The sequence below is a fragment of the Rhodamnia argentea genome, chromosome 5, assembly GCF_020921035.1.
Source record: "Rhodamnia argentea isolate NSW1041297 chromosome 5, ASM2092103v1, whole genome shotgun sequence".
NCBI classification, from domain to species: Eukaryota; Viridiplantae; Streptophyta; class Magnoliopsida; order Myrtales; family Myrtaceae; genus Rhodamnia; species Rhodamnia argentea.
The window spans coordinates 15254831-15275307 of NC_063154.1; the positions used below are offsets into that span (position 1 = coordinate 15254831).

The 20477-nt window shown below is 39.2% G+C and overlaps 1 pseudogene; it reads right to left on the reverse strand.

Annotated features, from left to right (window-relative positions):
* Nucleotides 1-14969: 14969 nt before the first annotated feature.
* Nucleotides 14970-19579, reverse strand: LOC125314965 (annotated as a pseudogene).
* Between the last annotated feature and the right edge of the window lie 898 nt (nt 19580-20477).

Below are 20477 nucleotides of genomic sequence, written 5' to 3' on the forward strand. Positions count from 1 at the left end.
GAGGAAAAGGGCTAGCCTGGTCTTGCACGACTCGCCGGGTGCCCCACGGGCTATTCCGCGGCCAAAGAATCTCTAAGCCCATAACATATGCATGTTTGAGCTCATTGGTAGAGACAATCTTGTAATCAGATTATCCATCTTCAGCAATGCCAGTAGCTATAAGAAACTCATTTAGGTCGACTGAGATGAACAATGGAAGATTTAGTTGAGGCTACATAATAGTGTACCAATATATGTCTGCTGTATACTCAGTTGTGATGAGCCAATTGAAAGTTGACCTAAAAAATGCTCAATTATAGGTCTAGTCTCAATTTTACCCCAATTTTTTTTTATCTAAGAAAAAACCCTCAAACTTTAGGTCCAGTATCAAATTTGTCTTGAATTTTTCTTTGTCTCAGAAAAAATCCTAAACTTTAGTTACAGTCTCAAAATTGCCCCGAATTTTGTTTTGTTAAAAAAAATCACAAACATTCAATCTATTCTCAAATATACCCCGTGCTCCATTCCTAACTTGACGTGACATTTTCACATTAATAGAAAATTTAACATTAGCAAAGTAATGGGGCGATAGGTACGGACCAACCCGATATTTCCACATGGATAACAAATGGACCACAATAAAAATCATTTAAATTATCCAAAATGAAATTGTTCCGGGATATGAAATTAGGGACGTCTAAGTGTGATTTTTGGACAAAGGGCTAATGGAGGCAAATTTGAGATTGGAGTAAAAATTGGTGATTTTTCTCCAAGACGAAATAAAAAGTTTTGGGTTAATTTGGGAATGGATCTAAAGTTTGGGGTATTTTCTGAGAAAAAAAATTGAGGATAGATTTGGGATTGGACCCAAAGTTTGAGACTTTTTCAAACAAAAAAAGTTTGGGATAAAATTGTGACTGGACCTAAAGTTTGATGTTTTTAGGAATTTGACCATCATTTACTTTTGGCTTTTATTTTCTTTTTGAACTAGTTACAATCTCATCAGTATTCTCCTTTTTTCCCTTTGTACAGTTGGACCAAATGGTCTAGGGTGCATTCGGTTTAGTTTTGGGAAGGGGCCATGGGCCTCCAAAGACCCTTGAGGAAAATTTGAATTACTTGACAAATGATTTTGAAACTTATTCAGCCAAATACTAGACTTGACAAAGTTGAAAACTCAAGGTAGATTCCCATCTGTCTCAAGCTTTTAGTATTTTTGGAATGCTACTGCTTTCGACTAATGAATTATGGCGAGTTGCCTTTTTGCCCCTAAAATAATATTGAAAGTCCAATTTTTCCCTATTAGAATCAGAACCCTATTTTCTAGGAACGTTTAACTCGATTTTTCGCCTTTCTCGCTCTCAACTGCTCATTCGCTGCGCTTAGCTTCGCACCGCTCGCTCGACTGCAAGTTCCTCTCTCCCCCCCACCCCACCAAAACCCCCCGATGGATCTGCTTTCAATTGCTTAGATTTGTGTATTTCATGGTCTTTAATATGCAGCATGTGTGTTTGGTTCTGATAACGTACTTTGTTGGGGACATATGTGAACATATTTATTGTAATGAAGTGACTCTCTTGTATAAATTTGTTGCTATGTCTCTGTACATTACTTCAACACTAAATATAAAAGTTTACAGTCATTTTTTTCAATTTTAAACAAATTAAAATTAATAAACTAAAATTTGTCACGTCAAAGGGCTTTCCAATTGTAATGTTTACCAAACAACATTTAGTCTAAAGTTGCTTTTCAATGCACTTTGCAATTACAGCTTATCAAATAGTCATGCATTCCTTTAGATTAAAAGCATTTACATTTTTCCAAAGGCTTTTCTTAAATGTTGAATCAAGAGCTAAATGTCCAGTGAGCTCTCGAGCATCTTTTCCATGGTTCTAAATGCCCAAGCCTCTCACTGTCCTTGAGAAAAGCTAGAGAACTCAAATCAGAGTATCCCTTTATTGGAATGGGGATGTGACCATCTTTTCCTGAGAAGTTAATGGTGCTAAGGCCCCAATCTCCCTTCATAATTGGCATGTGTCCTTTATGAATGTCACCCATTCTACATTTGCGCCCCACTATCCAAACATTTTTCTCAAGTTAATTTGCTTCTATAGAAACCACAGGACATGTTATCTTCGTTCAAGGAAAAAATTATCCAAAAAATCCTAAACTTATTTTACTTTAATCAATACAATTATAAACCTTTTAATTTTGCTAATTGACTCCTAAACATTTTTTGCGTTTTACCAATGGAGTCCGTCCAGCCAATTTTGGCCGGAAATTGATGACTTGATTGTCGGTGGTCCTACATGGCACAACAAGAGATGGTCGGTGCTGATGTGGACATTTTAGAATATATATATTTTTAATTATTTTAAATATTTTTTTGAATTTTTGATAATTTTTTTGGCTATTTCTTTTCTTTTCTTTTCTTTTGACCCGAGGGCCGGCACGGCCACCCTCGCACACACTAGGCGAGGGTGTCACAGCCCTCGTGGCCTCTAGGTGAGGGCCACGACATCCTCGTCGGATTTGGGTGTCGCCATCCTCACCCGGAGTAGGTGAGGCGCAAGACAAAAAGTAAAATAAAAAATATTAAAATTTCAAAAAAAAATTCAAATGTCAACATCAGCGCTACCCATGCTACGTAAGACCGATCGGTGACCACGCAATCAATTTCCAACCAAAAAAGGTCGGATGTACTCAATTAGCAGAACATAAAAAGGTTTAGGATTCAATTAGCAAAATTAAAAGATTTATACTAAATTAGCCACAATATAATAGGTTTAGGACTTTTTGGTTAATTTTTCCTTTCTTGAAGTGTTCATGGCTTTATGCATAAATTAGGACACAAGGTCAGAGGGTTGAAGAAAGGCAATAACCCCCTTGAATCACGAATCTACTAATTTCTAGTTTAAGAATAAACGCCTATAAAAAAATGCTTGATTGGTAGTTTCTCTAGACATAATGTTCTACATATTGACATATTACACTCGAGTTAGCTTAGACTCTTATAGAGCTGAGCATAATGGATTGCCCAAATCGGGAACTGCTCGAATCGAACCAACCGGGCTGGTCTAGTTCCTAAATGCTTCAATCTGATTTTCAGTTCCATAAATTGAAACTGGTTACGATCGGTCCGATTCCAAGAAGGAACCGGACCACCCGAAGCATATAAATTTTATTTATTTTTTTATTCTTAAATTTAAACATAAACTTAATTTAGCCTCCTTTGTTTGTGCTTCCGTACATCACATCTATGTGGATGAGAAGACGGATCACCATGGCTCAACTTGACAAAAAGAATGGGTGGGCCAAATACCTATAGCAAGTCATTCGCTCATTGTGCTAGTCATTCTCTCTTTAGTGTTCTACATCAATTAGGCGATACAATAAAAGAGAATGACTTGCTATAAAGATAGAATGCATAACTCACTTATTTTAGTTTTCGATTGGTTCTATTGGACTGCTCCAACTGAATTAGTATCGAATCAACGGTGTAGTCCTCGGTTTCCTAAAATTGGGAATCGGGACCACCGGTCATGTCCCTGTTTCCTTAGTGAGACGGACCGACCTAAACCATGCTCATCCCTAGACCCTTATATCTAATTAACATTAACCATCAGTTGAGCCTTGACTGTTCAAGTATTAGGGGTGAGTATGGTTCTAAGATAGAATGTGAGCCTTGGCTTTTTATGTATTAGGGGCGACTATGGTTCTAAGGTAAAACTTGGAACCCGACCCTAGATCCGGTTCCATGTTCCAACTTCCAGGTTTCAAAGTATGCATGATAAGTTTCAAGTTCTAAAAATTGGGAAACATGTTCCGACGGGTAAATTCCAAGTTCTAGAAAGATGGAACCTTAACATGTTTTTGTGTTATTATTAGTATATGTTTTTGCACAATCCTACGGTATTCCATGTCGTCCGATGATAAATGTGTATATGGAACTACTAGTTTGAGCTTTCATTTTTAGCGATATTGATTAATGAGATTAACGTTTCATATTTATTCGTGTGATTAAATATGAGTTGTGGTCGATGGATTGTAATAGCAAATTATGGTCATTAATCATGATGATTCACTGCAATCATTCAATTAAAAGTACTAGAGGAACCTGAGTATATCATGAAACATGTGATAGAGTAGGTTTCAGGTTCCAGGGTATGCAAGGTAGGTTTCAAATTTCAAGATATGCAAAGTAGATTCCAGAGCATGCGGGGTAGGTTTCGAGTTTCCAAAAATGAGGAACCCGTTACGATGGGTAAGTTTCAAATTTCAAGTGAAACATATATGGAACCTAAAATCACTTATCCCTAATACATGAAAAGTCAAGGCTCATTCTCAACTGAATATTCTCACGTTCTCATTATATAAAAGCATTCTTTCAAATTTAGAAATTATGGATATTCTTTTGGCTAAAACAACTGAAGTTTGTTAACAACTTCATCGAAAAAACAAAAGGGATCGATATGCGACTCGTCTCAAAATTTCAAGCAAGTATTTCAAGACCTCACAGTACCGATTAATGTGGTTTTTCAAGAAGACCCTCTGACATGCACACAAAGCGCTAATCCATTTCGATTTTGAAGGTCAGGTCTGTAAGCCGTTTTGGATTGCCCGGCCCCCTCCCTCCTTCCAAACGTAATGGCGTGGAGTCATACAATACTTGGGAATGACTCCTTGCCACCTTTGGATCACCTCAAGCAAAAGTTCGAATCAAGGCAATGGTAACGCTAAAATTGACAAAGGAAAGGGATAATTTTCATGTAATTGAAAAAGGGAAAGAATGAATCAAGCCACAACTAGACAAAGCTGGATTCGTGACCAGATGGGGCCTCCTACGTGATCAAGATGTGCGGTGGTCCGCTGCTAGCATGCATGCGACCTTGTTCATGACCGGGCCTAACTTGATCCATGACCGGAACTTTCTTTACTCGCAACTCCTCCCTATGGATTGTTACCACACTTTTATTTTCGTAATATTTTGGTTACTTTTTTTTCATATTGCTATTCCATATTGCTATTCATTGATATACTAAAATGTCCTTGCAGGAGACTGAAATTAAATGATGGGGTGCCGTAATTTTGCAGCTACATGTCAATTAAGGCGGATCTAAGAAAACGCTAGCGCCATGTCGATGTACAATTGAATTCATGCACATATTGAGTGGCCTTTGGAATGTACACCATTTAACTGAATTGCATGCTTAGTTTGAATTAGTGATTGCGTTTTTGGACAATGATAATTGATACCCCGTCATAATATCTTCGAAGAATTCTGGTTGAATAATATTGGGCGAAAAGGGAATCCTCTGTATATTCAAAAACTATGAGGTGAATATAAACAATGGAGCAAGGTTCCGTGAACTCCTGCCACCGTTTCAACGATGAAATGATATTATTATTGTTAGGAAAAATCCCTTATAATATTTTGAAGATGATAAAATAATCAAAGGCTACCGATGAATTTATTGATTGAGTAGAACTAGGTAAAAGATGCACAAGCTGTTATGCATATGTTGTCTTAGCAGAACGTCCGAAGGTTGTGAGTTCTCTATCAATGGTGAACAAGGCATTGGGTGTAGAGGTGTCTCCAAGCTGGAGGTACCTAAGTATAATGTGAATAAGCCTAGAAAAGGAAGTTCAGTAAAGTTTGGAAGGACATTGGATAGGTGAACAGTAAGGCGGAACCATGATTGCCAATACGCTAGGAGGGACTAGAAGATGGAAACTTAAGTGAAGCACTGCATATTGCGTTTGAAGTTTGTACGAGCTCAAACGTCGATGCAAGACAAGCTCAAACGTTGTCGCAAAGGTCAAGCTTCGAGGGAGTATTTCATATGCAACGATTAGGCTATTATGAGATACATTCGAGAAGATATAATTAAGATGTTATATTATCACAATAGCTATCAAATCAAGCTGGATTCGTTCTTGAAGATTATCAATCATGAAGATCATTCAAGGGGTTGGATTACGGAAGACGAGGATGGCTTACCATTCGAATAACTCCATCTTGGGAAACCCTAATCATGATTATATGGGCGATCTAATCAAATGGGATATTCATTCTTTTGGTATTCTCCACGGTTACGAAATCCTTTGTATACAATCTCATCTAAACGGAAAGTTTGGATAATTATCCTTTGGAGACTTTGCAATGGTTAGTTTGAAGGTGAAAGAGTATAAAGGGATATCTCAAGGCTGAAGAGAGCACGAGAGTCCGTAACCTTAAATTCCAAAGTTCAAGAGAGCTTCACATCATTCATATATTCTTGATCCAAATACCGTAATACTTACGGGATTTCATTCAAGTGCGTGAGTGATAGACGGAAAGTCTATTGACTTGAGAATCATTGCCGAGTTGTAACCTCTAAGCTATTCACTAGTGGAATCCAGCCGATTAGCTGTCAACATGACGAAGTGGATGTAGGCTTGAATAAAGCCGAATCCTATAAACTCTATGCGTACATTCTCTATCGCTTGAACTACTTGTCATTTTCATTTGATAGTTGAATTGTGTACGCTCACGCTTCCGAGGACATCTCGGATCTTGCTCTTGCACAAACTCTAAACTAAACTCTGAACTTATTTATTTAAAATCCCGCATTAATTTTTAAAGCTCTTTGAAATCACTTATTCACCTCTCTCTGGGTGATACCGCTAGCCCAATAATTATTACATATTGCTAGTTCTATAGTTCAGGTCGAACTACCTCAAACTTTTGTTTTTTTTTTTGGGGGGTGGGGGTGGGGTTGGTGTTTCCAAAATTGCCTCGAACGAGAAGCATCAAGTTTGAGAGATATTTTCCACGTTTTCTCAATAGACTTTTTGAAATTAATTTCTATCATAAAGAAATTAAAGCTAAAGCTACAAGTCCGAGACAATAACTCGTCTCAAATCGAACTGCTGAATAGTGCTGTTCAAAGGACGTTGTGGTTCCGATGTGACGTCGTCTGTCTACATGGCGTGACCGGCATTGATATGGGTATTTTTTAATAAGTTTTTTAACAACGTAATTTGTTTAATTATTTTCTATGGGCATAGCGGCCTCATTAACAGCCAGCGAGGGCTTGTTGGTCCTCACCGGATGGTCGATGAGGGCATCCGGGCCCTCAACCAGAAAAAAAAAAAAAGTTTCAAAAACATTACCAAAAGGTATCCACGTCAGCCCAGTCATTCCATGTAGGATGGAAAACGTCCATATCTCCAACCAAAATTAGTTGAATAGACTAAATATGCACAAATGTAAAAGATTTATGATTAAATTGACACAATTAAAATGTTTCGGGCAATTGACATACAATGCAAAAGGTTTAAGACCTTTTGTACACTTTTTTCAAATTAACTCGTGTGTGAGGATGAACTAAATTATATTGTGATCAAAATTTAATGGGGTCTTTCCAATTTTATTTGACAACCGTGGAGACTTTTCTTTTTTGTCGAAAGAAAGATTCCATTAATTAATCGGGATAATACTCGAGAGGTATATAAAATTCTTTCAAGCTCCCAAATAACTACAGAAAAAGGCAAATACCGTAAAGAAAATAACAAAACATATTCCGCAATTAGAAGCACACTCTCATCCTTCTAGAACAGATATGCCATCATAAAATTTCGACGGCCGATCACCGATTCGTAATAATAATCACACCGAGAACTCCCATACCAATCATTAATTACGGTTGAGATTGATAAAGCACCAAGTAAGTGTATATATGTGGCACCCATAATAAGTCATAGTTTGGAATCCGGTGGTGGTGGTGGTCCCATTGCCACCCTTATTTCGTTCTTGTGCACAAACAATGTTAAGTGGTTTTTGCTGCATCTACGTTATCAAATTCTTTTAGCATTAGGTCGATTATTTTCGATTTGCGTGTGTAGTATCTCCAAATTTATGTAGAGTTAGCGCATGTTTCGTGGATGAGTTCCGGCGATTAGGTCTATTTGTTCCGGCTAGATCATATCCAGACTTCGAAATGGGCTAAACTAAAGGACATAACCAGTAAAGTAGGGATGACAGACGGGCCGGTTCGGTTTGGGCACAGTACGGCCGGACCAAGTGCCTAAACAGCACATAATCAACATAAAAAAACATTCCTTAAGAAACCACATTACCCCGATAGTGATTCGAACAATAAAAAAAAAAATCAAGAACACGTCATATGCAAACTTTTGACTTGTCAACCTGCTTGATAGCCCCAGGGTTGGAAATTAAAAATTTACAGGTTGATGATATTAAGCTCGTTAGATAACTTTAATTAGAGTTAGGACCGAGCATAATGGATCGATCGAATCGAGAACCGTAGGGACAGATTGGATTAGTTTGCTTGGTTTGGTTCCGGAGATCTCGATCCGATTCCCGATTTCATAAAATTGGGTCCGGTTCCCGATTTCGAGGGGCAATCGGACTAATCCGAATAATATTTTTTCTTTAAAAAATTTTCCTAAATATAAATCCAAACCTAATCTAAGATGGTTAGTATAACTTTCAAGCTTAGCGACAATGCAATATAATTAACGAAAGGTTGTTCAGTGAATATGAAGTTAGCGAGAAAAATTTAACAACGAATTACCAAAAAAAAAAAAAAGGCGACCGGTCCAATGATTAGATCATCCGGAATCGGATCAGGTCGGACTTGATTGGGAACCAGTCACCTCTAATTAGAGTTGTCTTGAAACAATCAATTAACATACAAAAGGGTCGCCTAATTCATTCAGTAGACGAAATAATTGATAGCAATTAGAGATCTTGCCAACTATATGGTTAGGACTCACCCATTATGGTCGCGATCCTATGTTTGTATAGAGATAAAGAGTGTTAACACCTAAAAATCAGTTCTTAAGTTCACAGCATTGATTTCTCAATCGGTTCATTCATGTATAACCTGAATTGGAACACTGTACAATCTAGCCTTACCCATGCAAATTTCTATAAATGCTCTTTCAATTTTGTTTTCATTTGGCCATAAAACAATATAAACAAAACATAATGTTGATAGGCCAAAAGCCGAGGAATGCAAAAACCAAACGAATGGACTGCCTTCTGTGTGCTGTTTTATTCTTACAAAAGGCTTTGGCACTTAAGACATAACAATGAGATGTTGGGAGAATCCGTACGAACACTTCAGGTGAGTCGAGCAACCAGAACCCTTAAAGACGCGCCAAATCTGCGAAACTCTTGCCAAAATGGAAGTATAGAATCGAAGCTAGCACGAAATCATGAACAGAAAAGAGTAATCTTTTTATTGATTCGCCACTGCTGAAGAAAGGAGGCATTATTAGGAATCCTGGATTCACATCGATGCTGCAAACACCGCCTAGAGTAACACAGACCCACGATTGCCTCAATCGAGGTGAATCTCGCGCTCGTCACCATTATTTAAGATGGAGACTTTGAACATAACATCATCCCTGTCAATAAGCTCAAAAACGCAGGCATTTCCTACACGCAAATGAGCTTCTCTTGCAAACACAGGCCACCCAGCAGAGAACAACAAGCGGGCGTCCCGCTTATATCTTGAGAGATTCACTGCCCATGATCTGTCTGAATACGTAAGAGTTGCTGTTTTCTTGTTTTCTTCAATATGTTGCCGGACGAATTTGCCGGGAACACGCTGCACATGAGTAAACGTTTGAATAACCAGTGTATGCTATGTATGCTGAACGAAGGACAATAATTTAAGCATGCACTCTTGGAAAAAAAAAGCACACAAGGCCATATTAGCGAGTTTCAGGAGCTTTAGCCAACAGTCTTAAGAGGCTCATGAAAGCCATCGATCTTAACCCGCAATGTAAAGCATTTTCAAACAAATTACAGAACATTAATTGCCATTTTAGGTTAGTACTCAATTCAAGTGACTGTCCATCCTTTCATGCGGAAAGTGATGGAGCAGCTTGTCGAGGATATCCAAGTGAATGGATAGTCCCGACATTATTACAGCCTTTGCTTCTGTTTTTTCTTCCTTTTTTCCTGATTCCGCATTACTCCACCACTGGAATGCCCCACGCTTACTCCAAGGAAACTAACTACTGTCATATGATTCCCAATACAAACCAAATCAACCAAGGAAAACACTGAGGAAAGATTAGATAGAGATAGTAATCAAACTTGAGATATGGCAGTGATGGATTAGGCTCGAGATTATACCAATGTCCTAAAATGAGACCGTCGTATCACCATTTTGAAGAAGGGATGCTCCAAATCAAATTCGCTGGCTAACTCAGTAGTCCTAAGAGGCCTCGGAAGAGTAGGACCACGAAATACCGGCTCAGAATGGTTCATTCTGCATCTAGACCATTTGTTCCTGTCTGGCGTTAAAATGAGAACTTTAAGAGACATTATTGCCGTGAATATTTCTTTAACTGACTATGAAGATCTTTAGCATAGAATTCGTGTCATGCCATAACCAGCCTAAAGTTCCACTTCGCACAATGTAAATCAAGTTTCTACCTGCACTGCTGATAACGTAGACTCTGAATACAATGTCATCTCTATCAATTAGCTCAAACACGCAGACATTTCCTACACGCAAGCGAGTTCCTCTCACAAATGCCATCCAACCAGAAGAGAATGCCGCTGCATTTGGATAGCTCCTAAGCTTCACCGGCCATGTTCTGTCTGAATGCGTAAGAGTTGCGAGTTCCTTCATTTTCCGGATGTGCTGTCTGATGAAACCACGAGGAACATTCTGCCCACACACGTTTGAATAACCCGTGCTTTATAAGAAGGACTGGGGAAGCATTCCCTTATTCAAGAAAGCAAGCAAAATGTAGGCCGATATGGTAGTTTTAGCGACCCCATGAACAGTCTTTAGCAGGAAAATAGTCAAAATGTCGAAGTCTCTGATCTTAGCATTAGCATGAGCAGTAGAGGATCTTTGCCTTTTTTAAACAAATGGGACATAACAGACCCAAGGAAAACACTAAGTAGTTTCCTACAGAAATCCAATCAGCTTAGGAAAAAAGCCAAAATAGTAGTGAATTAAGCTCTCGATCTTACCAGCGTACCATGTCCAATATAAGATGGCCGGATCACCACCTTGAAAAAAGGATACTCTGAGTCAAATTTGCTGGCAAATTCAAAACTAGGAAGAGGACGCGAACTTGTCAGGCCACCATAATTCCGCTCAGGATGGCTCACTCTGCATCTAGAATGTCCCATCCCTTCTGTTCTTTGAAAAAAAGAAATATTTCTATGACGCCAGTTTGAACTTTTCATTGATTGATTTACTACCATGAACATATTTAACGCAGAATGGAAAAAATATCGTCATGGAAATCAAGATCTAGATAAGTTGACCAAACGAAAAATTTGCTTCTCTTCACCTTAGAAGTTGTAACTACTTAACCACAATAAGCATGATGGAAATCATAAAGTTATCAGTCAACATAAACAAGCTTATCAAAAAGTTCTCAAGTACTTGAAAAAGAACTAACAAAGGAGAGAGCTCTGTAAGAAGAAACAAGACTCATAAAATGACAAGACACACCTTCGAGAAGTTGTGATGAGCAGCTTGGACTCAACTGAGAACATGGTGAATGAGGTTCGACCCTCATTTTTTGACGAGGAGTGCAATCCTCCGAATCTTCAAGTTCTACCACATCCTCCCTCTTTGGCGAGATAAATCCACTCCTGAGGTTTGATATGCAGCTCGACGAATAATCAATCTCCGAAGCACTCTTATCAAATATCATCACGTGAAAACTGGAGTTTCCTTCATATTTGAAAACTATGAGGTGACCATGACCAATGGAGTAATGCTGCATAAATTCTTGCCACCCTTTCCACAACCAAACCGTGCTGTCGTTAGGTTTTTCTACTCCAATTCTCCAAGTCGAGCTGCCCGGAACCCTGAGTAGCACCAAGCTTGAGAGATCCTTTCCATATCTTCCCAAGAATTTTTTCGGAATTCCCTATTAAGGAAAACTCAAAAGTTATAGGTCCGGGACTTGAATTCATCAAAATTAGATAAAAAAATGCAAGGGAGAAAAGGTAGAGCACTGAGCAAATTTTAAGTTCTGCAACACGGTGATTAAAGATCGGTTTCACCGGGCAACTAAGGATTGAATTCCAGTTATAGTTGCTTCATTAACGAGTGTAAAGCTAGAGAGACCCAACACCTTTGTCCACACTATCCTTAGTCAACCAATCCTCAATTCCAAGTTAAAGAACTCATTTTTCATCTAGAATAATTCAAAATTGAACACTTTTTTCTTCAGGGTTTTTGTTCTTTCTTTCTTTTCGCAAGAATCAAGATGTTGATACAAAGCCAAATGCATAGCAAGATCTCCAGATTGTATGTACACAGCACGAGGGCGAAGGTTCAAAACCAAGACAGAAACTCTCGAGACATTGGAGCTGAATCATAAGAAACAGACTGTTTGGAAACGTGGGACTTACGAGCTTCCCAGATTGAAGGGTGTCGGAGAGAATGATCTTGAAGAAGTGAGGACTATCAAGACGAGGTCCAGTCGCGACATCTGGCTTGGCACCCCCATTTTCCCTCGGCCGCCGGCTACCGCAAGCCATGTACGGTAGTGTCACGGGGCTCACTGAAGGAGGAGGAGGAGGAGGTGGTTGGTGGTGGTTTGTGCGATTTGCCTTTGTTCTTGAGGCGACCTTCTCACAAAAGAAACTTACCGAGATTGATAATGTTATTGTCGCCAAATGATAAAACCATATAATATTAATTCCCCGAAAAGGCACAAATTGGTTACTCCAAACAGAAAATTCCAAACATCAATCCAGTCCGCGGTAAGGAGGCACATCAAGTTATTGTTTAGTCAAATATAGCCTCCATTACTCTATTTCCATAAATCGAGAATTCTCTACAGAAAATCACTACTTGCCCAAGTGCCGTGTAGAGTTATCTTATCGGATTAAACGCCACATCCTCGATCCGGCTTCATTCCCTAAGAAATTCAAAACTTTAGTTATAATCTCAAATCTATCTCTAATTTTTTTTTATCTCGAAATATAACCCCAACTTTCACTTGATTCTCAAATCTATAATGGTCGTCCAAGTCACCATTACTTATTCAAGGTGATGGTATTGCCACATCAGACAACATAAATTATAAGGGAAAGAAAACCTAAGAGACAAAAAGAGAAAAATAATTTTTTGGGTCAAACAAAGAGAAAAAGAATTGAAAAAACACAAAACTAGGTCCATTTATATAACAAAAAAACAACTTTTAGGAAAATCTTTTTTGAACTTTTGGCGTTTAATTCACAAAAATAAAGTAGTCAAGAAAAACATTTTCAATCAATAAAAAAACACATTCAAAGAGGAAAATATTCCCACTCCCCTTCTCTTCCCCATGTTACTCTCCCCCAAGCCCCTACGGCTGCGTCCGATTGCTGCCTCTTTGAAGAAGACTCCGCAACCCCGCCTTGTCCCATCAATCTCCAACTCAAATTTTACAATCCGATTGCAAAAGCCAAAATCACGTCCACGTACTCAAATCTGCCTCGACGACCCACCGATTCCGCTCAAATTAGGACGAATTTAGAAGCTTTTAGCTCGAAGTTTGTAAAGCGGGAGGAAAAAACCTCTAAGAATTCAAATTTGGAAGCCGTGAGCTTGTGACGCAGCTCGAGATTCACAACCGAGCTGTGATGAGAGAGAACAATACTAAAAATTGTATGATCGAATATGAAGAGCGACTACAGCTTACGAGCCAACAGATGAGGGATGAGGCCACCGGACTTGGGCATGCTTGTCCCTCACTTGCGGCTAGTTACCGCCATGGCCAGCGACCAACCGAGGAAGAGGGAAAAAAGAAAATAGAGAAGAAAATAATAAATAATTCAAAATTTTTGATAAATTTTCCCTACAAAATTAAATTAGATTTTCAATATCAAAGGGCGAAAAATATTTTACTATTCATTTAGAAGTTTTAGTCAAACAATGAAAAATTTGTTATTTTCCATTCTCTCGTAAATATTGTCAGAAAATGTCTCACTTTCAGCTAAACAAACAAGCATAAGAGAGCGAGAGAGGCGGCCACGGCCGCTCAAGCTCTAAGCCTCTAGCGGGCCGCGCATGCTCCAAGCTCGCGATCGTAGCGAGCACGAAACAGAGCTCTGTCTGCTTGCTCGCGATCGCCATGGTCACCCTGATCACATGATGACGGAGCAGAGCACGCGAGCAAACAGAGATGGGGACAAGCAAGGGAGGAGAGAGAGGGACGACGACGGCCAGGCCATATGGCACTACTCACCTAAAAGCTCACAACCTCGATTGACGCTCTGGCCATCCCACTAGAGAAAAGTGAACAAAAACAGAGCTCTGTCTGCTTGCTTTCTCTGCTCAGTCATCATGCTTAGTGGCCACAGCCAAGGCGAGTTTCGCACCTCAGAACTCCATCAGCCACAGCAGCCGTGAGCTTCGTAGCTCGAAATTCCAGCAGTCATGGCCACTCCGAGCCCACAGATAGTCCCCGTCACAAAAATAAAAAATAAAAAATTAAAGCATCAAATTGTTATCAATGATAAAAATATTTCTTATCGACTAATTATTTTAAGTGATACATGCCAGTATTTTCAAAAAAATATTTTTTCAAATGACGCATTTTTGGCGAAATAAGTGGAGTCCAAAATCCAATGTGGCCATTTCAAATTTATTTTATGATGGACAAATTGATAAAGCACCAAGTAAGTGCTCACGTGGCGGCCGTAATCAGAAAATTCTTGCTATTTTAGCTTTTAAGAGTGTTAACACTCAAAAATCAGTTCTTAATTTCTCAGCTCTGATTTCTCAATTTCTGAACCGGTACATTCATGTAAATTTGAATATGGCTTAGCAAATAGAGTAAAATGATTGCTTATATCGCTTATAAAAATGAATAAACAAAAAATATTTTCATTATCCGTTAAAATGTTTAGACAAAAACTGTTGTCGTCAAATAAAATCATTTTTTATTAACTATTTATGCCAAGTGATCAATTTTAAGAAAATAATTTGCAAATCATCCATTTTTCGTGAAACAAATGAAATGCGGATGTCGGGAAAAGAGTCTTCGGTACAGAATCGAAACTAGCACCGGAAAACAACAAAACACGAACAGACAAGAGTCTTCCTTCGATTGATTCGCCACTGCTGAATAAAGAAGACATGGTCAAGAATCCTGAACTCATATCAATGCTGGGAACTTCCTAAAGTAACACATTTCATGATCACCTCAATCAATGTGAATCTGGTCCTCACCACCATTTTCGAAGATGGAAACTCTGAACACAACAACATCCCTATCAATGAGCTCAAACACGCAGGCATTTCCTACACGCAAATGAGTTTCTCTGGCAAATGCAGCCCAACCAGCTGAAAAGTACACTCGGGTTTGGTGCGTAAATCTTAAGAGCTTCACCGGCCACAATCTATCTGAATACCTAAGAGTTACCGTTCCCTCGAATTCTTCAAAATGTTGCTCGGCAAATCGACGAGGGACATGCTGCACATGAGTCAACATTTGAACGATCAATGTATGCTGGAAGAAGGACAATAACGTATGCATGCACTCTTAGTTAACACACATAAGGCCATTTTTGTGAGTTTCGGGAGCTTTACCCATTTAGGATTAAGAATAGGCATAATCAGACCCGCTTTTAGTCTTAAGAGGCTCATGAAAGCCATCGGTCTTAACCCGCGATGCAAAGCATTTTGAATGAATTACTGCCATATATTGCCACTTTAGGTTAGTACTCAATTCAAGTGACCGTCCATCCTTTCACGAGAAAGTGATGGAGCAGCTTGTCTAGGATATCCAAGTGAATGGATAGTCCCAACCTCTTAATTACAGCCTTTACTTCTGTTTTTCCTGAATCCGCGTCACTCCACCACTGGGATGCCCCACGATCATTCCAAAGAAAATAGCATGTTATATGGTTCCCAATACAAACCAAATCAGCACAAAACTGAGGCAAGATTAGATAGAGATCGTATTCAAACTTCAGATATGACAGTGATGGATTAGGCTCAAGATTGTACCGCTCTCTTAAAATGACCCTGGTGTATCACCAGTTTGAAGAAAGGATGCTCCAAATCAAATTCACTGGCTAATTCAGGAGTAGTGAGAGGCCTCGGAGTAGGATCAAGAAATACCGGCTCAGAATGGTTCATTCTGCATCTAGACTGTTTGCTCCTGCCTGGAGTTAAAAGGAGAACTTCAAGAGACATTATTGGTGTGAATATTTCTTTAATTGACTATGAAGATCATTAGCATAGAACTTATGCCATGCCATAAACAGACTAAAGTTTCACTTCAAACAATGTAAATCAAGTTTCTACCTGCACTGCTGAAAATGTAGACTCTGAACACAATATCATCTTTATCAATTAGCTCGAACATGCAGACATTTCCTACATGCAAATGAGTTTCTCTGGCAAATGCAGCCCAACCAGCAGAGAAGTACACTCAGGTTTCGTGCGTAAATCTTAAGAGCTTCACTGGCCACGATCTATCTGAATACCTAAGAGTTGCCGTTCCCTCGAATTCTTCAAAATGTTGCTTGGCGAATCGACGGGGAACATGCTGCACGAGTCAACATGTGAATGATCAATGTATGTTGAAAGAAGGACAATAATGTATGCACGCCCTCTTGGTTTAAAAAAAAAAAAGCACACAAGGCCATATTTGTGAGTTTCAGGAGCTTTAGCCATTTAGGATTAAGAATAGGCGTAATCAGACCCACTTTTAGTCTTAAGGGGCTCATGAAAGCCATCGATCTTAACCCGCGATGCAAAGCATTTTGAACAAATTACTGCCATATATTGCCACTTTAGGTTGGTACTTGATTCAAGTGACCGTCCATCCTTTCACACGGAAAGTGATGGAGCAACTTGTTGAGGATATCCAAGTGAATGGACAGTCCCGACCTCCTAATTACAGCCTTTACTTCTGTTTTTCCTGAATCCGCGTCACTCCACCACTGGGATGCCCACGATCACTCCAAAGAAAATAGCATGTTATATGGTTCCCAATACAAACCAAATCAGCACAAAACCGAGGCAAGATTAGATAAAGATCATAATCAAACTTCAGATATGACAGTGATGGATTAGGCTCAAGATTGTACCACTCTCTTAAAATGACCCCGGTGTATCACCAGTTTGAAGAGGGGATGCTCCGAATCAAATTCACTGGCTAATTCAGGAGTAGTGAGAGGCCTCAGAGGAGTAGGATCACAAAATACCGGCTCAGAATGGTTCACTCTGCATTTAGACCGTTTGTTCCTGCCTGGAGTTAAAACGAGAACTTTAAGAGACATTATTGGTGTGAATAGTTCTTTAATTGACGATGAAGATCTTTAGCATAGAACAAGTTTCACTTCAAACAATGTAAATCAAGTTTCTACCTGCGCCGCTGAAAATGTAGATTCTGAACACAATATCATCTCTATCAGTTAGCTCGAACACGCAGACATTTCCTACATGCAAGCGAGTTCCTCTCACAAACGCCATCCAACCAGAAGAGAACATCGCCCCACTAGGATAGCTACTAAGCTTCACCGGCCATGTTCTGTCTGAATGCCTGAGAGTCGCGATTTTCTTAATTTTTCAAATGTGCTGCATGATGAAACTACGAGGAACATTCCGCCCAGACACATGTTTGAACAACCCATGCTTTAAAAAGAAAGACTGAGGAAGCATTCCCTTATTCAAGCAAGCAAGCAAAATGTAGATAGATATGGTAATTTTAGTAACTCTCATCAATAGTCTTAACAGGACAAAAGACAGAACGTCAAAGTCTGTGCTCTTAGAATTAGCATGAGGGGTAGAGGATCTATGCCTTTTTAAACAAATGGGAATGAACAGATCCAAGGAAAACGCTACGTAGTTCCCTGCAGAAATCCAATCAGCTTAAGAAAAAAGCCAAAATAGTAATGAATTAAACTCTCAATCTTACCACTATATCATGTTTAATGTGAGATGGCCGGATCACCACCTTGAAAAAAGGATACTCTGAGTCAAATTTGCTAGCCAATTCAAAACTAGAGAAAGGCCACGAACTTGTAGAACCACCAAAAACTGGCTTAGAATGGCTAGCTCTGCTTCTAGACTCTCCGACCCTGTCTATTCTTAAAAAACAATGAAATACTTAGATTATCCCAATTTGAAATTTTCATTGGTTGATTTACTTACCATGAACATATTTAACACAGAATGGAAGAAACTACTGTCATGGAAATCAGATTTAGATAAGTTGACCAAATGAAAAATTCGCTTCTCTTCACTAAAGAAGTTGTAACTACTTAACCACTATAAGCATGACGGAAATCATAATGTTATCAGTCAACATAAACAAGCTTATCAAAAAGTTCTCAAGTACTAAAAAAAGAACTAGCAAAGGAGAGAACTCTGCAAGAAGAAACAAGACTCACAAAATGACAAGACACACCTTCGAGATCTTGTGATGAGCAGCATGGACTCAACTGAGAACATGGTGAATAAGGTTCAACCCCCATTTTTTGACGAGGAGCGCAATCCTCCGAAACTTCAAGTTCTACCACATCCTCTCTCTTTGGCGAGATAAATCCACTCCCGAGGTTCGATATGCCACTCGATGAATAATCGATCTCTGAAGCACTCTTATCGAATATCATCATGTGAAAAGTGGAGTTCCCTTCATATTTGAAAACTACGAGGTGACCATGACCAATGGAGTAATGCTGCATAAATTCTCGCCACCCTTTCCACAACCAAACAATGCCATTGTTTCGCTTTTCTACTCCTATAGTCCAGGTCAAACTGCCCGGAACCTTGAGTAGCACCAAGCTTGAGAGATCCTTTCCATATCTTCCTAAGAATTTTTTCGGAATCCCCTATTAAGGAAAACTCAAGTTATAGCTTATAGGTCCAGGACTCAAATTCATCAAAATCGAAACTGCAGGGAAAAAAGGAAGAGCACTGAGCAAATTTTAGGTTCTGCAACAGGGCGATGAAAGATCGGTTTGAACACAAGCAGGGTGTCACCGGGCAAGTAAGGGTGAATTCCAGTTATAGTTGCTTCATTTGACGAGAGACAAGCTGGAGATCCAACACCTTTCTCCACTGCACACTATCCTTAGCCAACCAATCCTCAATTCCAAGTTAAAGCGCTGATTTTTATCTAGAATAATTCAAAATTGAACACTTTTTTCTTCGGGGTTGTTGTTCTTTCTTTCTTTTCGCAAGGATCAAAATGTTGATGCAAAGCCAAACGCATAGAAAGATCCCCGTTGTACACAGCACGAGGGCGGCAGCTCTAAACCAAGACAGAAACTCTCGAGACACTGGAGCTGAATCATAAGAAACAGACTGCGAAAATGTTGAACTTACGAGCTTCCCAGATTGAAGGGTGTCGGAGAGAATGATCTTGAAGAAGTGAGGACTCTCAAGACGCGGTCCAGTCGCGATATCTAGCCCGGCACCTCCATCTTCTGTCCGCCGACGCCGACCGCAAGCCATGTACGGCAGTGTCACGGGGGGTCACTGAAGGAGGAGGAGGAGGTGGTGGTGGTGCTTTGTGCGATTTGCCTTTGTGTTCTTGAGCAACCTTGTCATAAAAGAACGGAAAATTTCCCCAAAGGGTCTGCCTGAATCTTAAGTGCCAACAGATGTACGGAGTAAATCTTGTTTCATAAACCGCTTCGGATTCTTTTCTAAAAGAAAAGTTCATGTTAAAATCGGGCTTTTTTCCAATTTAGTATAAAAAATATTTATTTTGCCAAAATAGGTTTTAAAAACATTTATTTACCATTTTGGGTGCCGCTCGGCTCTTTGAGTGCTGAGCAACATTTTTTTTTTAAATAATTTATTATTTTATTTCAATCATTTTTTAATTTCTTTTTGTTGTTTTCTTTTAATCTTTTTTTTATTATTCAATTTGTTTTCATTTAATCATTTTTTAATTTCTTTTTCTTGTCGCTTCGCTCGTGCATTCGCTAGCTCGTGCACCACGATGACGCGCCTCGACTCCGCGGCCCCGTCGCCTTGCTCACTCGTTCGTTCACTCGCTCGCTCGTTGGTTCTTCTTTTTCTTGTTTTCTCTTAATATTTTTTTATTATTCAATTTTTTTTCTTTTAATCATTTTTAAAATTTCCTTTTTCTCATCTCTCCGTGGCCCCGTCGCCTCGATCGTTTGTTCGCTCAATGACGCGCCTTGACTCTACGGTCCCATCGCCTCGCTCGTTCGTTTGTTCGCTCACTCATTTTTCTTTTTCTTGTTCTCTTTCAATCATTTTTTTTGTTATCCAATTTGTTTTCTTTTAATCATTGTTTAATTTCTTTTTCTCATTGCTCTGTGGCCCTGTCGCCTCGCTCGTTCATTCGTTCGTTTGCTTGCTTGTTTTTCTTTTTCTTGTTTTCTTTTAATCATTTTTTTATTATTCAATTTGTTTTCTTTTAATCATTTTTTTAAAATAAATTAAAAATGAACGAGGCGACAAGGCCGCAGAGTCGAGGCGCGTCATCGTGGTGCACGAGCGAGCGAGGCAACGGGGCTGCGGATC